The sequence below is a fragment of the Malaclemys terrapin genome, chromosome 2 (assembly GCF_027887155.1).
Source record: "Malaclemys terrapin pileata isolate rMalTer1 chromosome 2, rMalTer1.hap1, whole genome shotgun sequence".
NCBI classification, from domain to species: domain Eukaryota; kingdom Metazoa; phylum Chordata; order Testudines; family Emydidae; genus Malaclemys; species Malaclemys terrapin.
Window position 1 is genome coordinate 11,687,562 of NC_071506.1, and position 16,534 is coordinate 11,704,095.

The 16,534-nt window shown below is 48.3% G+C and overlaps 1 protein-coding gene across 1 annotated transcript in view; it reads left to right on the forward strand.

Moving 5' to 3' along the window:
* The first annotated feature begins 1,478 nt into the window (after positions 1 to 1,478).
* The window catches only part of COL22A1 (collagen type XXII alpha 1 chain), a 310,551-nt gene continuing 295,495 nt past the window's right edge, over positions 1,479 to 16,534 (forward strand). Inside the window, exon 1 of the mRNA XM_054020800.1 lies at positions 1,479 to 1,849. The gene's annotated coding sequence lies outside the window, so the exon portion shown is untranslated. The remainder of the gene's footprint in view (positions 1,850 to 16,534) is intronic.

Here is a 16,534-nt window from a genome sequence, read left to right on the forward strand (position 1 = left end):
CAAAGTTAGGCTATAATTGGCCCAGGAGCTGTCAGCCTCTTGCTTTTTTCCCCTCTCTCCTGGGCTGCTTTAATAGTCTCTGAAACTCAATCCCCAGAGCCTCCTCCTCCACCCCTTCCCTTAAACCAGCCCCACCCTCTCCTCCACTCCCCCTTTGCCCCCTCCTAAACCTGCCCCTAGCCCCCTCCTGCTGCTGCTCCCCCACCCCTAAATCTACCCCAACTCCCTCCTCCTGCTGCTCCCCTTCCCTTAAACCAGCCCCACCCACTCCTCCTCCTGCTCCCCCTTTGCCCCCTCCTAAACCTGTCCCTAGCCCCCTCCTCCTGCTGCTCCCCTTCCCTTAAACCAGCCCCACCCTCTTCTCCACTCCTCCTCCTGCTCCCCTTTGCCCCCTCCTAAACCTGCCCCTAGCCCCCTCCTGCTGCTGCTCCCCCACCCCTAAATCTACCCCAACCCCCTCCTCCTGCTGCTCCCCTTCCCTTAAACCAGCCCCACCCACTCCTCCTCCTGCTCCCCCTTTGCCCCCTCCTAAACCTGTCCCTAGCCCCCTCCTCCTGCTGCTCCCCTTCCCTTAAACCAGCCCCACCCTCTCCTCCACTCCTGCTCCCCTTTTTCCCCCTCCTAAATCTGCCCCAGCCCCCTCCTGCTGCTGCTCCCCCTCCCCTAAACCTGCCCTAGCCCCTTCCTCTTCCCCAAACCTGCCACTAGCCCCCTCCTCCTGCTTCTTCTCCTCCCCTAAACCTGCCCAACCCCCTCCTCCCATTCCTCCTCCCCTAAACCTGCCCTAGCCCCTTCCTCCTCCTGCTGCTCCTCCTCCACTAAACCTGCCATTAGCCCCCTCCTCCCACTCTGCCCTTGCTCCCCTCCCCTAAACCTGCCCAACCCTGTCCCAGCCCCCTCCTCCTGCTGCTGCTCCTCCCCTAAACCTGCCCCTAACCTCTTCTCCTCTCAGCCATCTGACCCTAACCCCCTCCTCCCAGGTCTCCCTCCTCATCTTCCTCCCCCTCCCTATCTCCCTTTTGCCCCCGCTTTACATTCCCAACCCCCTTCTCCCTCTCCCCCTTTTAACCCCAAACCAGCCCATCACCCTTTTCTGTCAGCCTCCTCCTGCTCTACAGCTCCACTCCTCTGTCTCCACACCCTGTCCCCTCCTCTCTCTCTCTCCCCTCCTCCCTCATGTACACCCTCAAATCAGCCCCTCACCCCTTCTCTCAGCCCCTCCCTCCCCAAACCAGACCCTAGTCACCTTCCTCTCTGCTCCTTCCCTCCCTCCACCCCATCCTCCTTAAACCACTCTCTGTCCCCCTCTCCTCCTAAAGCTTCATCCCCTCCCCTCCTATCCAAGATCGCTCCCTCCCTTATCCCTCTCCCTTCCTTTCACCACACCCCCTACCCCTCTTCCCTCCCTCAACCCCTCCCACACACCCCCCTTTCCCAGATCCCAGTTCATTACACTTTCCAGCTCTCTCCCTCAGAGACTAGTCTAACCCCGAGCATTGTCCCTACTCAGGGCTGCTTCTCTTGTAGTTAAATCATCTCTCCCTGGAGTTGGACTCCTTCAATCCCTTCTAGCTGTATTTACTTGTCTTTTTTCTCTGTGTGTCTGTGTCATTTTTCTCCATTTCCCTGTCGGTTGCTGGGATGTAGGATATAGAGAGTGGGGTTTTTCCTCCCCTCCAGTACCCTGCTGAGTTTTGGTGTATTTTTTTCTTCTTCTTCCAATCTGGGGGAACAAGTGCCAGTCTCCACTTTGGCTGACAACTCTGCAAAGTACTTTTCAGCTGAGTGTTGAATGTGGCTCGGGAATTGGGCGACAGTTGGCAGCTTTTCTGGTGCTTTTTTGCTACAGGTAAGAGGAATTTTTGTAATCCTAACAGCCATGCACTATAAATATCTGAAGACAACCCTGGTTTATTAGTTTGGATCCATTTTTTTTTCTTTGCACACTGTGGGTGAAACTAGTGCAGAAGTTTTTGTAGACATGTAGCAACAGGATCTGGAGTTAATGATACAAGAAAAACCAAGAGGAATTGGATTAAATTGTACATAACCCACGTTTTTTATTTTAGTCTGCAAAATTTTAACTGTGCCTGCACGCTGTGCTGATGTTTCTGTCAACTTATTACAATACTGAACTTGTGAGAGCCAGGTGATATGTAACTGCTAGATTCCTGGCTGATTGTAACGAGATAGATGCAGAGACTTAGAAACTGGTAATGTCACCATTAAGGAAAGTCAAAGGTTTAAAGCCGATCTGAGCTTTTTGGATGTCACAGGAGTGTTCCTTTATAACCATCATTTTTCAAGTTGATTCTGCAGGTCACACTCAGATAAGTATTTTGATTTATGTAGCCTTTTCCTGTACTTACACTTTCTACCAAACCAAACTTATTTAGTTCTGGGTAACCTTTTCTCCACCTCATATTTATTATAAAGCCACTTTGACCCAATTTTTCACTGTAGAATTTGTTTTCCTCTAAACATAGAGCTCTTGCCTAATTCAGCAGTTCTTTTTACTTTTTCTTTATAGCATTTTATATATCTGATGCTCTTAGAGTGGTCATTGACTCTTTGACAGCTGACACTCTGCATCCCTTAGTGTACTTAATGCGGGGTGTGTGCATGTGCTTCCGACCTTAAAATAACACATTCCATCTGCTCTCCGTGGACATTGAGGGGCAGCTTTTGAGAAGCAAGCACCTGCAAAATCTGTGCAGGCAACTGTACGCTTAATTTTCATCCATGATCACTGCACTTGCCTGTGCACTGCTTCAGTTTGGTATGGCAAATGATCAGCTATGCAACTGACTAGCCATTTTTGAGTGTAAATACCAGGTTTGATCCTGTAGTCATGATAACAGCATGCATGGCTTAGACATGGAAGTACACACATCATGCACATGGGTGCACCCTCCCCCCACAAACCCATAAATCTGGCCTTGAAGATTCTATGACAACTTATTTTTTGGAAGAGCAGGAGTTTTTCCTCAGTATGGTTTGCCAAGATTTCAGCTCCTGTCGTTGTCATTCATGGTTTTCCAGTTTCCTGTTGCCTTATACATATGTGGAGGGTGCAGTTTAGTGGTGCTGTGTGTGCCTGGTTTGCAGAGTGCTTTGGGATCTTTGGGGTAAAGTGTGTCATACTCATGACAATATTTGCTATTGTACACATACTTAATAGAATTGACAACTTGTTACTAGTTAAAAACTGGACTCCAGCAGGAGTGGCGGAACATCCCCTACCCCGCCTTTCCCCGAGGCCCCGCCCCTCATTCACTCCTCTTTTCTCCTGCCCCCGTTGCTCACTGCTTTTCGCCTCTCCTCTCCCCTGCTCCATCTGCCCGGATCAGGAGTGACTCACCCGGAGAGCTGGGGCTGGGAGCTGGAGCTGCCCAGCTCGGGTAGGAGGCAGCCCTGGCTGAGTAGAGGCTGGCGCGGGGGATGACCCAGCGCCTTCCCCACCCACCGTAACCAGAAGTAGATCTGAGTGGACACTATCGGGTCCCCTTTTCCACTAGACTTTCCAGTTGAAAACCGGGTCCCTGGCCACCCTAATCATTACACAATGTAGAGAGTATTATTACAGAGTAATGGTTGGGAGTCAGTATTGCAGACTCATGGGACTACTTGCATGCGTACGTAGAGCTCAGCATGAGTAAAGGCAATTAGAAAGACTTTTACTACCGTGATGCTGATGAACGGGGATATTTTACTCTCAGAATATCTACCAAAATGCTGCAGTTCTCATGGGGCTCGACTGTTCCAGTAGATATGGCTCCTGCTATGGGGCAGTGTGGAGTTTCTCTACTGGGATTCCGCCCAGTGGAAACCAAGGCACAGAGACGTTCAGAGCCACATCTTGAGCTCCGTTACAGCAGCCCAAGCCTGGCGAGTCTCCATTGACTTACCTAAGAATACAAGAACGGTCCCACTGGGTCAGGCCAATGGTCCGTCTAGCCCAGGATCCTGTTCCCGACAGTGGCCGGCGCCAGGTGCCCTGTGTAACCAGACTTCAGTGGAATTGCTCTGGATTTAACTGAGGCCAGAATCGGGTACGGCAGGACTTGCCTAAAGTCACTCAGCAGATCGATGGGCAGAGTCAGGATTGGAAGTCAGGCCTTCTGACTTCAGTCCCCAAGCTCTAACCAGTAGACACTGTTGCCTCAATTGATCATTTTGGGGCCAAGTCTTGTTCACTTGATCAATGGAGGTAATCTCCTTGATTTGAGTGAGACCACTCGCATGAGTGAGACGAGGAAGCTTTGGCGGGGGCCAGTTCTTCCACCCTTTACTCATATGGCACAACCCATGGCGTAAAGTACTACTCAGTATTAGAGTTAGGCCTGGGAGCTGGCTGTAGGCTCTTCCTGGAGGAATAAAAATCTTTGGGTGGGTTTCCTGAGCTCTGAGACGTGTGTCTGTGAGAGAGAATCTGTATATGCATACGCTGAATCCTTGCCTGCCTCCCATTGCTGACTTTTCAAATATTTTAGGGCAAACATTTCTCTTACATGCCAGAGCTAGCTCTTGATGGAGACTACGCTATTTCAAAAGAGATTCCTTTGCCTCCAATGCACATTAGAACTCTCATTAAAATATGTTTCTTGCAAAATGCTTTGTAATTATGTCTGCTTCAAAGAAAACGTCCATTTGTCATTGTATGGCTTTTTCTCTTGAGACCTATTTTTTTTAATCATCGTTAAATGCTTGCAGTTTTCGCTCTTTACATCACCCTTAAACTTTTCCCCCCCTTCCCGTCATTGGTGGCAGAGCCTTCCAGAAAACCCCACCTATTAGGCTCACGGTGCCCTGTTACTCAGCTCCACTTGGAAACCTGTTGCTGTTTGTCTCTGTACTATGACACATCAATTATCTGAAGCAGGGTAAAATCCCCCAACCTCTCCTAATTACACTGAAAAGTCCCTTAATGGTCCATAATTATTCCGTGTTCCCTATTACTTTTGAACAGTCACAGGTCCTTGTACCTTCCCACCTTCCATTTGTGGAACTCCCACTGAAGTTAAGACATCAGCATTTCCCAGTAAAGGTTGTACTGTAATTAGGGTGACCAGACAGCAAATGTGAAAAATCGGGACGGGGGTGGGGGGTAATAGGAGCCTATATAAGAAAAAGACCCAAAAATCGGGACTGTCCCTATAAATCGGGACCTCTGGTCACCCTAACTGTAATACATTCCCTCCAGCCCAGACCTGGTGGCACATCCCGCAGTCTTCACTCAGGCCAAGCTACGACTATGCAATGAATAGGACTGTATCATTTAGTCCTTGCTATATAGCAATGTGGTAAGAGAACCAAAATGTGCAGAAATCACTGGATTATAGCTGAAGGCTTGTGAAAAGGTGTTTGAAATTCCTATGGCACATTTGGCAGTAGTAGGGGAGTGGTACTGGAACAAGGACACCAGTAGTGATCTCATAATAATCCTGAAACAGGCTCCCTCTCGGCTTTAACTTGCTCTCTCCTTTACTACACAGAGGCTGCATTTGATGCATCTTTAATGGGCCCATTCCCACTCCCACTGAAATTAATGGGGGAGTTTGAAATTTACTTCAGTGGAAATAGCATCTTGCATCACACTCCAAAAGTTTGCATTTTTGCAAACCTGATCAAGATGTCTATGTCCCAGCTCACTTAGCTGAGCCATGATATTTTCCATTTGGAATGGCTTATGCAAATGTTTCCCCCCCCGCCATTTTTGCTTTGGGTAGGTTTTCAGCCCTTAAGGTTCCCTTCGAGCTTTGGGTTTGAACAAACCCCCAAACTCAGAGCACGTCTTGGCCAGCGCCACCAAGTCTTACCTGGTTTTGGGTCAAAACCAGCATGTTTTGTATCTTTTCTCCCCCGAAGTTGTAAGTTCGGACCAGGTCTCTTTAAAACTGGCCCAGGTTTCAGGTTGGTAACGTAACAAAAAAAACCCAGACAAATATCAGCCACTTCCAGGTTTCATTGCAAAAGCTCCACTAGGTAGGTAGGTATGTATGTATTTATTTATTTGGAATTCAGTCATTAATAATCGCGAATGATAACGTGTATCAAGGGGCATCAGCAGCCAATTGCAGGTGGCTGTAACTTTACATGCTATCAGTTGAGGGATGATCTGTGCCTGAGTACTGGAATTGAAGGAAGGACTGGAAATCAGGAGACCTTGACTCTAAACCTAGCTCTGCCACAGAGGTGCTGCTAACCTTGGGCAAGTCACTTATCCTCTGTGTATACTCTCCGGTTTCCCATCTGCAAATAATAGAATTTACCTACCTTACTGGACCTGATTTTTCAGGAAGTACTGAAGATCTTCCCTCTGAAATCTTGACTCCCTCCTGCTGTGGATCTTGAGTCAGCCGCTGGCTGGGAAAGCTCTGGCAATGTGGCTTTATTGGAGTTGCTCTACCAGGGGGAGCAGGGCTCCAGAGACCCACAGCTGGTGTGGACACACAGGGAATCTTTGGGAAGGCCCTGAGCCCATGCAGACTAGGGGATCTGCAGGATTTGGGCCACCATTCCTCCCTTTTGTCCCAAATGCTCTGTAATGGAAGAGAATACAATGGGAACTCCATGACAGTAGCCAAGCAGGGCTTCCTCCGCCTTCCACGGGTATTACTAATGTGGGGGAACGCAACGGCCAGTGTTCATGGTTTTACTCCATTTATGAAGGAAATTGGACAGATAGCATAGCCTAGTGATGAGAAAAGGGCTTCTCAACCTTTTCTATGCCACACATCCTTTTTTCCATATCAGGTCCCCAGCCCTTCTAGTTGGGGTCTAGCTGGGAAACCCTCTTCCCAGGTAGCCATATGAGAAGGGTAGGGTGGCCATGACCAGGGTGTCATGACCCCCTCCCTTCCCCCCCCCCCCATTGAGACTGCTTGAGTTAGAGCATGGGTCTGGGAGCTAGGTCCTGCTGAGTTCTCGTTACACTTCTGCTACTGATTTAGGTCCTGACTCAGCTGTGATTTAAGAATGAGCTTAAGTCCCGTCAAAGATAGCAAAGCACTTAAGCATGCGCACTGAATTGGAGCGGTTTGCTGAATCAGGGCCTTAATGTATGGCTGTGGGAAAGGCACTTAATTTCTTTGCTTGTTTCCTACTCAGTAACATGGGGATTATAATATTTACTTTCCAACTTCCCAGGGTGCTATGAGGACTAGCTAGCTAATGTTTGCAGAGCACTCTAAAAATGTTGAGCTATGCAAGTGCTATTTATTATTACCTTGGCTGGCAAGGGAGCGGTATCATAGACCAGAGCTCTAATTTGGAGTGGAATAAAAAGTAACTCCTCACAGTAATAAGCAACCATGGCCAGACAGGTTACACAACTGATACTGAACTTCCCGGCAGAATCGGGAAAAGTAACTTAATGCAGTATTGTGTGTATTTAAACAATGTTTCCTTGTGTTTCTAGAAACAATGTGAGAACTATAGAACTGATCCTTTGCCCACTGAAGTAAATGGGAGTTTTGCTGTTAATTTTAATGGGTGCAGAAATAGACCCTTTATGAACACCAGGATTGCCATCACCGGGTCTTTGCCTCTCTGTATATAATGGCCAAGACCCGATGCCTTGGAAGAATGAGGGTATGTCTACACTACGGGATTAATCCGAATTTAGATAATTCGGATTTGAGAAACAGGTTGTATAAAGTCGAAATGAGTGCGGCCACACTAGCACAGTAATTCGGTGGTGTGCGTCCAAGTACCGGGGCTAGCGTCGATTTCTGCACCGTTGCACTGTGGGTAGCAATTCCATAGCTATCCCATAGTTCCCGCAGTCTCCCGCGCCCATTGGGATTGTGGGTTAAGATCCCAGTGCCTGATGGGACAAAAAACATCGTCGCAGGTGGTTCTGGGTACAGCCTCACTTCCTCCCTCCCTGCATGAAAGCAACGGACGGCAGACAACCATTTTCGCGCCTTTTTTCCTGGGTGGGTGAACACTGCAGACTCCATACCACGGCAAGCATGGAGCCCGCTGAGGTCAAGACAGCACTCATGAATATTGCAAACACCTCGCGCGTTCTCGTGGAGTTTATGCTCAGCCAGGACCAGAAAAACGAGGCGAGGAGGCAGCGGCGGCGGCAGCGCAGCGACAAGCATGATGAGGACATGGACACGGACACAGAATTCAGTGAAACCACAGGCCCCGGTGCTTTGGAGATCATGTTGTTAATGGGGCAGATTCTATCCATGGAACGCCGATTCTGGGCAAGGGAAACAAGCACAGACTGGTGGGACCGCATAGTGTTGCAGGTCTGGGACGATTCCCAGTGGCTGCGGAACTTTCGCATGCGTAAGGGCACTTTCATGGAACTTTGTGACTTGCTGTCTCCTGCCCTGAAACGCCAGAATACCAAGATGAGAGCAGCCCTCACAGTTGAGAAGCGCGTGGCGATAGCCCTGTGGAAGCTTGCAACGCCAGACAGCTACCGGTCAGTCGGGAATCAATTTGGAGTGGGCAAATCTACTGTGGGGGCTGCTGTGATGCAAGTAGCCAAAGCAATCACTCAGGTGCTGCTACGAAAGTTAGTGACTCTGGGAAATGTGCAGGCTATAGTGGATGGTTTTGCTGCAATGGGATTCCCTAACTGTGGTGGGGCGATAGACGGAACCCATATCCCTATCTTGGCACCGGAGCACCAAGCCACCGAGTACATAAACCGCAAGGGGTACTTTTCAATGGTGCTGCAAGCACTTGTGGATCACAAGGGACGTTTCACCAACATCAACGCGGGCTGGGCGGGAAGGGTTCATGACGCTCGCGTCTTCAGGAACACTACTCTGTTTAAAGGGCTGCAGCAAGGGACTTACTTTCCGGACCAGAAAATAACCGTTGGGGATGTTGAAATGCCCATAGTTATTCTTGGGGACCCAGCCTACCCCTTAATGCCATGGCTTATGAAGCCATACACAGGCAGCCTGGACAGGAGTCAGGAGCTGTTTAACTACAGGCTAAGCAAGTGCAGAATGGTGGTAGAATGTGCATTTGGCCGTTTAAAAGGTCGCTGGCGTTCATTATTGACTCGCTCTGACCTCAGCCAAAGAAATCTCCCCATTGTTATTTCTGCTTGCTGTGTGCTCCACAATCTCTGTGAAAGTAAGGGGGAGACCTTTATGGCGGGGTGGGAGGCTGAGGCAAATCGCCTGGCTGCTGATTACGCGCAGCCAGACACCAGGGCGATTAGAAGATCACACCATGAAGCGCTGTGCATCAGAGAAGCTTTGAAAACCAGTTTCATGGCTGGCCAGGCTACCGTGTGAAATATCTGTTTGTTTCTCCTTCATGAAAACCCTCCCCCTTTACTGACTGATTTTCTGTAAGGAACCCACCCTGCCCCTTCCCCCATCTTTCTTTCAAACCAAATAAAGTCACTATCATTTAAAAATCATTTATTCTTTATTAATAGATTAGAAAAAGAGGGAGGGAACCCGGGTGGTATTTGGGAGGAGGATTGCTGGGAAGGAAAAAGCCACAAAGAAAAGGTTAAAAAAATGAAAGCCTTTTGCTTGGGCTGTCTACTGGGGTGGAATGGGAAGGTGTATGGAGCCTCCCCCCCCGCGTTCTTACACATCTGGGTGAGGAGGATACGGAACATGGGGAGGGGGGAGGGTGGAACAGGGGCTGAAGCGGCAGTCTGTTTTCCAGCAGCCGTTCCTGAACCTCCACCAGACGCCGGAGCAGCCCCAGCATTGCATCCTTCATCCTCTGGTCTTCCTGCTGCCATCTCTCATCTCGATCGTCCCTCCTCTCCTCACGTTGGTCCCTCCTCTCCTCACGTTCACTGACTTCTTTCCTATACTTTGAAACTGTTTCCTTCCACTCATTCAGATGAGCTCTGTCACTCCTGCTGGATTGCATAATTTCAGAAAACATGTCCTCCCGCGTCGTCTTCTTACGACGCCTTATCTGTGATAACCTTCGGGATGGAGGAGGGAGGCTTGAGGAATTTGCAGCTGCTGTAGGGAGGGGAAAAAAGAGAGAATTGTTTTAAAAGCTACATTTTGCAGAACAATGCTTATACTCTTTCACGGTGACCAACACTGTTCACATTACATAGCACATGTGATTTCTGTGCAAGGTCGCATTTTGCCTCTTAATGCTGAGTGCCTGTGGCTTTGCTGCTAGAGATCACAGGTCTGGGCAACAGAATTCGGCTTGCATGCGGCCATGGTAAGCCATTGTTTTACAGCTTCTGCACCCTCCTTTCCCACATACCAAGCATAGCCTGTAGAGTGCTGCAGAAGCCTGGCCAATCTCAGCCAGTTGGGGGGGGGGGGGGCAGTGTGGGGGGGCTTGTCTGGGCCCCTTCAGGCAAGTAGAGTGCTGCGGTTTTTCTGTTAACATTCAGCAGCACCAGAAAACAAACTAACCCCCCCCCCCCCCCCGCCATGAATTCTCTGGGATGATCACGGTACCCCTCCCCCCACCGCGTGGCTGGTATCAGGGAAGATCCCTGCAGGCACCAAACTACCCCCCCCCCGCCGCCGACCCCCCCCCTCGCCATGAATTCTCTGGGATGATCACAGTACCCTCCCCCCACCGCGTGGCTGGTAACAGGGAAGATCCCTGCTAGCCAAAAGCGAAAAACTCAGGGCCAATTTCCCATCTGCGCTTGGCTAACTGCAGGGAAGGATTTATTTTCCGCCACAGGCAAACAGCCCAGTAGGAACGGCCACCTCTGTCCCCTTAATTAAGTTCCCGTATTTCAACCAGGTTACCAGGAGTGATATCACTCTCCTGAGGATTACACAACAAGATAAAGAACGGATGTTGCTTGAATGCCAGCAAACACCGGGACCATACGCTGCCAGGCTTTGTCATGCAATGATACCAGATTACTTGCTGCAAGCATGGCGTGGTCAAGTGTCCTACCATGGAGGAGGGAATAAGGATGCACTGCCCAGAAACCTTCTGGCAAGGCTTTCGGAATACCTCCAGGAGAGCTTCATGGAGATGTCCCTGGAGGATTTCCGCTCCATCCCCATACACGTTAACAGACTTTTCCAGTAGCTACAGACTTTTCCAGTAGCTGAACTGACCGCGAATGCAAAGTCAGGCAAAGTAATCATTAAAAACCGTTTGCTTTTAAAACAAGTTTTATATTTTAAAAGGTAAACTCACCTGAGGTCCCTTCCTTGGGGTCAGAGTCTTGGGTACTGGCTTGGGAGGCTTGGGAGGGTACTTCAGTCAGGGTGATAAAAAGATCCTGGCTGTTGGGGAGAATGGAGTGCTGTGTGCTCTCTGCAAGCTCCTCCTCCTCCTCCTCCTCCTCCTCTACCCCATCGGCAGAATCCTCAGGCGTCGAGACTATCCCCGACCCAGAATCCACGAACAAAGGTGGGGTAGTGGTGGCAGCCCCCCCTAGAATTGCATGCAGCTCGGCGTAGTAGCGGCATGTCCGCGGCTCTGACCCGGAGCGACCGTTTGCCTCCTTTGTTTTTTGATAGGCTTGTCTGAGCTCCTTGACCTTCACGCGGCACTGCTCAGAGTCCCTATTGTGGCCTCTCTCCATCATGCCCTTGGAAATTTTTTCAAAAGTTTTTGCATTTCGTCTTTTAGAACGAAGTTCTGCAAGCACTGAATCCTCTCCCCATACAGCGATCAGATCCAGTACCTCCCTCACGGTCCATGCTGGTGCTCTTTTTCGATTATCAGCCTGCATGGTTACCTGTGCTGATGAGGTATCTGTGGTCACCTGTGCTCTCCACGCTGGGCAAACAGGAAATGAAGTTCAAATGTTCGCGGGGCTTTTCCTGTCTACCTGGCCAGTGCATCCGAGTTCGGATTGCTGTCCAGAGCAGTCACAATGATGCACTGTGGGATAGCTCCCAGAGGCCAATACCATCGAATTGCGGCCACACTAACCCTAATTCGAATTGCTAAAATCGATTTTGGCGCTACTCCGCTCGTTGGGGTGGAGTACAGAAATCGATTTAAAGGGCCCTTTACATCGAATTAAATGGCGTCGTTGTGTGGACGGTTACAGGGTTAATTCGAATTAAAGCTGATAAATCCGAATTAAAGTCGTAGTGTAGACCAGGCCTGAGTGTCTGCACTCCACTAATGCCCCTATCCATTTGTGCTGCACTATCTCTGATGCAGGGAGGAGAATTACTGTCTGATCCTGGCCCATCAGTTAGTTTAAAATTGCTTCTGAAATACTTCTTAAATGGTTCTACGGTGGTGGTTTCCAATCTCTTCCATCCTAGAACTCCCCTTTCACCCAGCCAGGAGCTAGATAGAACCCCTGCCATTTACCAATATAGGAAGGGCAGGCTGGTCCTCACCCCTGATATCTGTTCTGAGTCCCAGTTTGAGAACCCATGTTCTATAGCAACAGCAACCCAGCCCCTTCCTGAGAATCCTATTTAAAGCTCAGGATGGGCTGAGTTGGACAAAGCTGGCCATAAACAATACAAACCACCGGGGTGGGTCAATTTATAATTACACAAGCAGTCTGTGCCCTGAAATGGGGTTAGGAATGAATGTCTTTGGCAAGTGAGAGACCTAACACTTTGAGAGCACTTTCAGGCTGGGTTACACTGTTGCATGGATTTCCACAACGCAATAATGTTTGCTTTGCTAGTGCTAATATCTCCGAGTTAATCTACTATGTTGGAAAACAATGTTTGCATCTACCAGGTTATCCCAATCTGTTTACTCTGGCATCAATGTGGTTCATTACAAATCTATCCTTGGCTCGCTCTAGTGTTGAGGGATTCCCTGAGTTTGGTTTAAGTGCCTGAATTGGATTGTCGTAACGCACTGAATGTTCGCTCTTAATGAGTTTAGTATGAGGTGTCAAAACAGCAATATTATTCTGTAATAATGCCAGTCTAGGAACTTTTAGCTCTATTGACATTTAGCACATTTTTTGGACTCGTGCTTTTTTTTTTAATCTCTCTTCAGCCAAAACTTTATTGTTCTCTTTTTATTGTTCTTTACTCAGGTGCAATTTTTGCAGTTGCTACTTGCTTAAGCCTGTCAAATTACAGAGCTGCTGATAGGATCTAAGGTATTTCCTTCCAAAACAGTAAGGTTTACATTGATTGAGATAAAAAGAAAGCAGTTAGCATGTCAGTGGAAATTCCCTTCTCCACAGAGGGAAGTTTATCCCCGGAGATGCCTTAGAAATTCCTGTTGCTTCTCAGTTCTGACTAAAGCTGCTATTTAACCCCCGTATTGCAGAAAAGCGTTTATAATTATGAATGTTGCAATTGTATCAAGTGATGAAGCCATGCAGTGTGTGTCCTGACTGTCACCCTTGGCACGAGAAACAAAAAAAATCCACCCCACCTCTCATCTCAAAGTGCTTTATGTAGCCAGGAATCACATCACTCATTTCTGAGTGGTGTGCAGCATCTGTTTAAAACCTCACAGCCACAAGACTCAATAGTTCTGGGCAGCAAATGAAACAGAATCTCTCTTAATCAAATGAAACAGCAAGGGAAGCGTATGAGTAGGCGCAATTTTCAATCCACGTTACAGCTTGACAGTGGCATTGACACTTGTGCCCTAGGAAAATATACCATGAGATCTTTGAGGCCCATAGATCGAGATGGCGTCTTCGGCCGCATACTACCTCCTAACTGCAGATTAGGGCATTGTTTCAGTCACAATTCAGAGAGAAGAGGGCCATGTAGGAATGATCAGTGATGCTTCCTGAAGCACCTGGAGTTTCTCTGGTGGTGCCCCATCCTAGCACTGACCAAGCTCAACTCTGCTCAACTTGTAAGATCTGAAGGACCTAGGGTGACCAGATAGCAAGTGTGAAAAATTGGGACAGAGAGTGAGGGGTAATAGGTGCCTATATAAAATAAAGCCCCGAATATTGGTACTGTCCCTATAAAATTGAGACATCTGGTCACCCTAGCAGGACCACAACCTGGGATGGTATGGATGCAAAAAAGGGCCTTCGTGACTGACTCTGCCAGAGATACTGCCAGGCATGTTATAGTCCAGGGATCGGCAACCTTTGGCACGTGGCTCGCCAGGGTAAGCACCCTGGCGGGTCGGGCTGGTTTGTTTACCTGCCGTGTCCGCAGATTTGGCCAATCGCGGCTCCCACTGGCCATGGTTTGCCATCCCAGGCCAATGGGGGCTGCGGGAAGTGGCAGCCAGCACATCCCTTGGCCCGAGCCACTTCCCGCAGCCCCCATTGGCCTGGAGAAAGAAAAAGATATCCCCTTTAACAGACGGATTGAGGACATTTGTTTGAGCCTCATAACTCACCTAGTATGGTACTTGAGTTGTTTCAGACTAATTTCCTGCCCCCCCCCCGCCCCCTCCGATACACACATCTTGCTGTTCAATTGTAGTGCCACCTGTGGCGTAATTCTGAGAGCTCTTGTTTTATGTTTTCTGCGGGCTCTTCTTAATTACACGGTAAGTACTTTTCTATGATTGATTCTTGAAATTAAAACGGCTTCACCACTGGGCCTTTATATTTTTTTCTGCATTTCCCTCCCTGGGGTTCCTTATGGAGTCTGTTGCTTTACTTTGTCACTTCAGTTATTTGCATTTTTCAAAGTTCTTTTTCCTTCTATATCTTTTCAGTTGATTGTGTTGTCTGTCTTTTTCTACATTCTGCTGCCTCCCTCACTCCTCCTTGACAGTAGGTTCCTCTGGTGGTTTGTTTTTTTTCCCCTCTCCTTTATTATTTGTGTTGCGATAGCATCAAAAGGCCTGCGCCCCATTGCCCTGGGTGCCGTACAAATATAAACCAAAGAGGCAATGCCCCAAAGAGCTTGCAGTCTAAGCATCAGACTAGAGACACCGGTGAGTAAAACAGTCGGATGGGGGAAGCACAAGGTAACAATGAGGCCAATCAGCATGATAAGCCATGTTCACAGCTTACCAGCTGTCTAACTGTTTCGCTTCCATCCCTAGCTTTTGCTCTCAGTTGCTCAGTGCCCATCCAGAGGCCGCCTTTTAGGTAATAATAATTGAGTAGGCTGCCCCCCGCTAGCACAGGAGTCCATAGGAAGAACTCGGAGTCTTTCTGGGCTTTCAGGAGACTGTCTTCTCTAGGGGAGGAGTTTGGTGGGGATTCCCAGTTTTGCAGGTCTGGAGGATCCACAGGGAAGGGCACCAAAGATATGCATAGGCAGGAGCCATCTTGCATTGATAGATGCTGGTCCCTCTCCATAGCTGTGCTAGCCTCTCCTCTTCTCTGGCAATATGGCTCCATTAGGACCCATGTTGTCCTTGGTCAAGTCCCTTTGAAGCTGCTGAGGGCATCTCCACAGGAGTTAATGGTGCTGCAGGAAGCAGCATTAACACTCTCTCTCTCTCAAAAATGAGTGCTGAGTAGAGGACCGTATCATGGAGAGCAGGTGGTCCTTCATCTACCTCGTCTTGCTTTGGCCCACCCTTTAAGACCTGTGGAGGGAAGATGTCATGGAGCACCAGCAGTGGGGTTTAACATGGCTAGTGGGAGTTCTGCTTTATTGTATTGCACTAGCAGCTAAAGGCCTGGGTCCCTGTGTGTGTGTGTGTGTGTGTACTGTCCTGTTGCCACAGCATTAGAAACAAAAAAAAAACAGGTGGATGACTGGGCCAGTCATAGTGACTTTTATGTATACAGAACCTTTCATCCCAAAAGGACACACAGTGCTTTACAAACTTTTAAATAAACTACAGAACTTACTCCACTCACGGCTGAAACACAGTCACTCTGTGGTGGAACACAGCAGCTGTTTAACAGCACGCAGCAACTCTACACAAGAAGCTAGGGGGGAAAGTGAAGAAGAATCTTGTATCCACTGAAACTACCTGTCAACTTGGGTAGGCAGGATGGTCCAAATTCATCCAAGGTGTAAACCTGCCCACTGAAGTCAAGAATGTTTCACTAGGAATGAAATTGGCCCAGTGAAATCAAAAGTTGGAATTTGGCTGGCGCTTTTAGTGGAAAAACAAATGAATCTGAATGTCCATTTCCATTGATGCCCTATTTGAGATGAAATAATGTTTAATTGTGACTTTTTTTTTCCTCCCCTAAAATTGCTCTGTAGAACATGGATTTGCTGCTGTCAGTCATGAGTTGTGTTTTTTTTTTTTTAAAAAAGGTCTTTGATTCTTTGAACTCTTTTTAAATTTAAATAGACATATAATGAGTATTCTTTGCTTGTGCCAGGTTGTTAGGAATCCCCCCTTTTCATAGGTATGGCCTTCTTCCCTCATTAACCGGCTCTCGTTGTTTAACCACCTTGGGGTTGAGCAGTTGATAAACCGTGTTAATCCATTCACTGTTCTTCTGCATGCTGTAGTATTGGATGCTAGGTGGGGGACTTTTCATCCTTTCCATTCTTATGTAGAGAATTTAAGGAGGAAAAAGTCTAATCTCTTTTGAATGCCTTATGTATGTGTACACATGGACTTTGTGAAATACTCTCCATTAGACTGTAAACTCTTCAGAGACGGGGATCATGTCTGTCACGGTGAGAGAGGAAGCTTGGCCGACTGGGACTTGGGAGGCCTGGGTTTAATTCCTGGTTTTACCACAGACTCTCAATTTGACCTC